The sequence below is a fragment of the Stegodyphus dumicola genome, chromosome 9 (assembly GCF_044657685.1).
Source record: "Stegodyphus dumicola isolate Sdum_Otavi_A_Nest chromosome 9, ASM4465768v1".
Lineage (NCBI taxonomy): Eukaryota > Metazoa > Arthropoda > Arachnida > Araneae > Eresidae > Stegodyphus > Stegodyphus dumicola.
In genome coordinates, this window is record NC_140776.1 from 74,270,500 (window position 1) to 74,277,176 (window position 6,677).

Here is a 6,677-nt window from a genome sequence, read left to right on the forward strand (position 1 = left end):
CTTTTGAGTTAAAATTATCTGCAGCAAATGTCGGGATATTCTCCGGGAGGTGGTAGTTTAACACAATATCCGAAAGTCGGTTTTGAGGATCGTTGCAGAAAGCTGAGGGATATCCTTGTAAGTAAGCAGAGAAGCTACATGCAGTGACTGTTTCAGAGCTGTAATCCGTTCGCACTTTGATATTAAACACGATTGAATATTTTTTTTACATAAATTATCACTCCATCACCGCGGTGGCTAGTGCGGTCAAAGCGAGAGTGAAGATAATTAGGAATGCTCATATTGTGACCAGCCTGTGCATGAGTTTCGGAAATTAAACCGATATCGATATCATGATCTATAAAAAAATTTTTTGCAGTTCTAAGCGTCTACTGAGGAGGCCGTTGGTGTTTTACGCAACTAATCTGATGGGTGTGCTCGTGTGAATGTAATTATCCATGAACTGATTTATTAGAATTTGAGTCCTGAGATAGAGTAAAACTGTTGGAAGTAGATTGTTTAAAAAGAACCTGCTTCATTAATGAGATGACAAACGTTTTCAAATCGCTAAGCACTTGCTTGGCTCGGTCAAGAATTCTGGTGCTAAGCCACTATTTAGTGCTTGTGCATACGACTTCTTGGTAACAAACCTATCTATATAGTTTTTTTGCTAACGAGGCAGGTTTTTGCTTTGGAAATTTGTCGCAATTGGCAGTGTGGCCGACTTGCATACAGTTGGCACACGTGTACGGTTTATTTATATCCTTTTTGCACGTAAAAGATTCATGCAAATCTCCACACTTCACACAGCTGGGTTCATGGTGGCAATTTGCCTGTGCAATGATGAAACCCTTGGTAGCACTAACACTGCAAGGGTCCTTTGTATATCTGTACTTGAATTGTCATACCACAGAGAAAACGTTCCTCGTAGATACTTTATCAAGCGTGACGAGAAAAAGTTTAACAACTTCTACGGCGAGTCATCTGGTTAATATGCACTACATTATATCCCACAAAAACGAGCTCCTCTAAGATCTTCCCTTGACCTCAAGAACTCTTTGCTTAAATACATAAAATAACAGACAGCACGGGCTTCGTGCGTTACAAAAACACCGTTCACTTGCGGCGATAACTTAAACGTAGACGAAAATACAAATCAAATCATATGAAAAATAAATGAATGCAAGAACGCACTTCAAATATGACAAATATGAAAAATAAATGAATACAAGAACGCACTTCAAAATTACTCCTAAGAGATGGACTCACAGAAACCTAACCGGCGTGATACTAAACGGATAAGGCCAAAAGGCTTACTCAAGTGACCGCGAAATAACAACGAAATGTGCGCTAGGCTAGCGAAACACGCTCTGAATAAACTGAGATAATCACACGTTTGAATAGCACTTCACTTAACTTTAAATTTACATCCTGGCGAGAGAATGTGAAGGGAAGTTTGAGAAGTTAAGAACAGGAAAACTTAAAATAAATTTGTTATACAAATTAAGAAAAACCCTACAACTTTATGTATAATATGTATGATGTGCAGAATGTGAGGTGATTCAGAGGTGAGAGATTATCAGATGTTTGTTTTACATAAGAAAGTAAGAGTTTTAGGGATTTTATAATCCGTATCATTCAAATATTGATTTAGTTTGGGATTGAAATAAATGAAATAAAAAATCAGTGACTAAATCAGTGATAAAATCAGAATCAGTGATAAAAGAAATGCAACAAAAGTACCTAAATAAAAATTAAATGAAATTCAGCCTTCGTTAATTTTAGTTTAGGAATCCATTCATTTAAAAAAGTTATCTTATTTGGGTCTGTCTTCAAGTAGAATACTGCTGAGTGAAGAATAAGCAGGCATTGGACTGTATTTTGTTTTGAAGAAGATATTTAATTAAAACTGACGAAGGTTGTGAAGTTTGCCTAATCTTAAAAAAATTAGGATTGGTTTTGGTTTCATGTGATTAAGGCGCACCTCGAGAAACTTAGGAGGAATGTTATGTTATGCTATGCTATGTTATGTTATGTTATGTAGAAGTGAGGGGGCCAAGGTTAGCCCCCTCACTTCTACATAACATAACATTCCTCTTAAGTTTAAGGCCCAGCAGCGGCGAGCGGTAAAGTCGCTGGACAGTGGTAGTTCGGTCCGACGTTCGGAACGGTCTGGCTGCATGGGCGCTTTCGTGGTTTTCCCGATGTGTAACATGTATACGAGCCAGTTCCCCTTCGAAAGTCCTCCACGAAGGCATCCATCCCCTTAGGCATATAACCCTCGAGGTTTTGCCGTAATTAAATAACCTAACCTAACCCTGTAATGACATTTTATATTAATAATTTAAAATTAAAGTCAATTATTTGGAAGTCAATTTAATGTTAAGAAAATAATTTTAAAGTTAATTCTATGAGGTATAATTTTTAAACACTTTTCAAATCATGCCACTGTTTCTGCGCCACCGTGCCTTATGTAATAAGTATTTATGTTAAAAATATAAATTCTGTAGTCTTTGAAATTTAAAATAACGAAAAGGAATACATAAAAAAGTTCATTACAAAACGATAATGCAACAGCAGCGCTTTTGATTATTTATATAATTAAAGAAAACTGTAACGTTGCTTTTATGTAAAAATTACTTCCCTCATCTTAGGTTTCGAAGATATTAAGTATTTTGTAGTAGAAATCTTCTAGTGGAGGCCAACAGGCGAATATAAAACGTTGCTAGTACCTGATTTTCATTCCAGTTATAAAACTACTATGAGAAGAAGCTAGCTGACTTTTTTAACATGTGCTTTTCTTGAGGAAACGAAATATATATAATAGTGAAAGATACATTCCTTCACGAAATGCTTTTTTGAAGGCAGTTAGCACTCGACTTACTCCAGCCCATGCAAAATATATGAAGAATTCTTAGACATGCATTTTATTGAGGTACCATCAAGGATAATAATCGTTAGAAAATGGTTAGAAATTATTATCTTAGAGTTTTGATGAAAAAATTTATCGTACACAATAATTTTTTTTTTTTTTTTCGATAATCCTAATGAACTCCTTCGAAGACCACTGATCTTTTTGGCACGAATCTTAAGTTTTCACTAATTAGCTCAAATCAGGAAAAGACGACAAAAGTCTTATCTTTCGAACCCTAAATGAGGCAGTTTTCCCTTAACAACTGCAAGCTTTTCTTTAAGCTATGAACTGCAGGCTGTACAAAAGGTGGAGTGCAGCCAGAGGTCGTAGTAAAGGAAGAACACAAGACTGTGGGGATTGACGCTAAATTTAACCTGTTTTATCGTCGAAGAATTTTTCTGTCTCTTTTCACACGAACATCTGTAGCTCATGCTTGAATTTTTAGGTTTTGTTTTCTGAACTTCACCTTTTGTAAGTGCAATTTTATCTGTAAGACATGTGCGAGGATTTACAGAAATGAAGAGCTATTTCATTTCAAGTTTGTGAAATACCAATAACCGATAAGTTTCCTCCATGTTTTTGTGTCATCATTCTTCTGAAACAACAATATATGAAATAATTTTTGAAGAATATATTAACCTCATATAATTATTAAAATTCGAAAACTTTGAATCGCAAAGATATAAATTCTCGAACTGGGGCAAAATGCAACATAATTTTAGAGAAGTGTGTAAAGTTAAACAAAAATTAACCTTAATGTGTTATAGACTCCAAGCTTATCTCTCTCGAAGTCGATAAATTGTTTCTGTCACATCAGGGCAATTTAAAGTTGATTTTGCCTAATTTCATATTTTGTATTTGCATCTTCTGTCCCATATAATCTCATATGTAGGTGGTCTGAAATTATGAAACTAATGATTTCTCAGCGTGACAAAAAATAAAATCGTCTTATCGTTAATGACATTATGGAGTTTAAGAAACAGTAAATCCTTAAAATCAAACTACCTTCGCCCGAAATCGAAAACGGTATTTTCGACTAAATAACTCGGTGAATCAACGGTATTCATCGTGACTTACTGCAGGTAATACTATTGTGTATTGTATCCAATTTTGTATCCAATTTTCATGATAATTTTTTTGTATAATTTATACTTTAACGAAAAGGAAGCTATCCAGTTTTCACTAGATTGCACTGAGTTTCCTTAAATGAGGCTCTATATCCTGAAACACAATATTTTTTATATAAATGCAACTTTGATAAATGCAGAATGCACACTGGAAATTAGGTTAAATGAAATCATGTGACATATATGACAGTCTTACAATTCATTTACTGCTGGCGTAAAATGCGAACATCAAATAGTTTTTGCACAGAACAAGGAAAATATGCATATGTGAGATGTGGAGAAGTTTGTAATTTCAGAGTGAAGAATTAGAACGAAGAGAACTAGTAGTTCAGTTCAAACTAACGATGGATGTCTACCGTTTTAGTCCTGAAACCAACTCTGAAGAGCATTAGAAGTTGGCGAATGAGAAAATTTTTAAAAATAAACGCTGCTTTCGCTCACTGACAAATATGTGATCTTCAAATGATCGGCTCAATAAACTATCCCTTTACAGCTGAAGATTAAATCTGAAGAATTTATATTCCTTATACTCCTATTATTATATTACATATAACATACCATATATAGAACATATTTTTTTTCATCGAATGTTATAGAAGTATTGCAGAACACCAAATGTAAGAGAAAGAACAGTTTATTCTAGTTAGAATATTCCGTACTACTTCTTCACGCCGTTTAACGTAATAGCTACGTATGAAATTTTTCTAATGAAACTTACTTTAGGGTATTCCTTAAAAAATATGAATAAAATCACATAAAAAATTTGCGAAAAATATATCCAAGCTATAAATTAAAAAGAATATTGAAGTTAGGTACTTATGTATTAACCCTTCCGCCGTAAAACCGCCGCCAAGAAGAGCGATTTAGTGCCAGTTATGGATAAACGCGACGTAAAAACGGATTCATAACATTTGCGTTTCCATGTGAAGTAAAACCCTATTTGTTCTTGGTAAGACCTCATACATCCTTATGAATGATGGTGAAAAATAGTTGTTATTGTTGTATTGTTTCTTGTATTTTAAAAAGTGATTAAGTTTTGGGACTTGCCTTGTACAGAATAACCAGCAGTGGATTATTTTCAAGGTTACGGCATTCTACCATAACAAAAAGTTTATTAATGAACACAATATGGTCAGCTGAATATGGCCGACCAAACATATTACAGTCACAAGCTTGAAGTATGTACTTATAGCGTTCTAAAACAGACCTTACTGTAAAATCGGAACGCCTAACAAAATAGTAGAAATCTACAAATGTCTTTTCACGAAGGGCAAAAAACAAAGCAGATCGCGATCGGCGCAACTTTGGCGGGACCTGCACAATGGTAGTCAATTTTCATGAACTAGGGAGTAATAAGTAAGTATCTGAATTTAATAAGCATCATCTTTTCATTGCAAATGTAACCATTAGCACAATCGTCTCATTGCAATTGCGACGATCAGCACAAACACATATGTGAGATTTGAACACATATACTTATCATCTAAGTTAACCGAAAAATTTCCGTTTGAAGATATGCATCTTATAGTATTACTTCTTCCTTTATTCTGTACAGCTTTGAAGAAGCAAAGGGAAGAAATAAATTTAAAATTCCTTTTTAATAGTTAGAAAAACTATATCACTTTATACACTTTATGCAACTTTATGCAATTGTCAAGGGCCGCTCTTAAAACTTCCCTTCCCAGACGATCATTTTTTCCATGTAATTCTCCTACTGAACAGGTCTCAGTATTTTTGTAGAATGCCAGATAGAATCGCGCTTCGTGTGGTTGAAACAGTAGACAGGGAATTAATTTTAACATTAGAATAATTTCTGTCGCATATAATTTTTAAAGCTTGTGAAGAGCATCTTTTGTCAAAATTAATTACCTACGCACTGTTCTAGAAGCACTATAATATTGTAATTAAATACTTTACTACTATTCTTTTCTTTGCATCCAAGAAAAGCAGCTCATTTTCTCAAAACTTGTAAGGAAAAGCATGAAAGCTTTCTATGCAATGAATTTGCCTCGATGGAAATCGGGTTCTCGAAGCTAGTATATTCATTTGTTTTATATATGCTACTTCAACTACTTATTGGCCTTATTAGATAAGCTAGAATTTCTTAAAAGGCTCGAAAATAAGCATAAAGTATCGCAAGTCATGTTACCTAATTTTTTATTGTTAAAAAATGACATAAAATGCTCAAGAGATATTTTAGATGAGATTATACTTTAGCTTTTAAGAGTAGAAATTGTAGAGTACCTAAATAACATATGTTTGCTCAAAAAATGATAATTGCACTGTATTAATGAAACTGGTCCATATTTGCAATAAAATCAGGAAAACTCCACGCAAGCAGGAGAATTTTCATGGTTTTATTCATTCGATAGTGTTTGAACCCTTTAAATGCTTTCAAAAATTCAACGTCATAAGTTTTGACATCTTGCTTAGGATTCATAATTTATTTCACCAAGTATACTTTATGCATAATTTAACTAAATAGAATTTCATTAAATGGAAGAAATTGATAATTTTATTTTCATGAACTCAAAAGTGAACGACGGAACCGAATTTGTAATAGAAACTTGCAAGACGTTAGACACTTAAGCACAATAAAAATAAATTTAAGTCTTGAATTTAAAAAAGAAGAGCAGCGGGACGCTGGGAAACGTCAC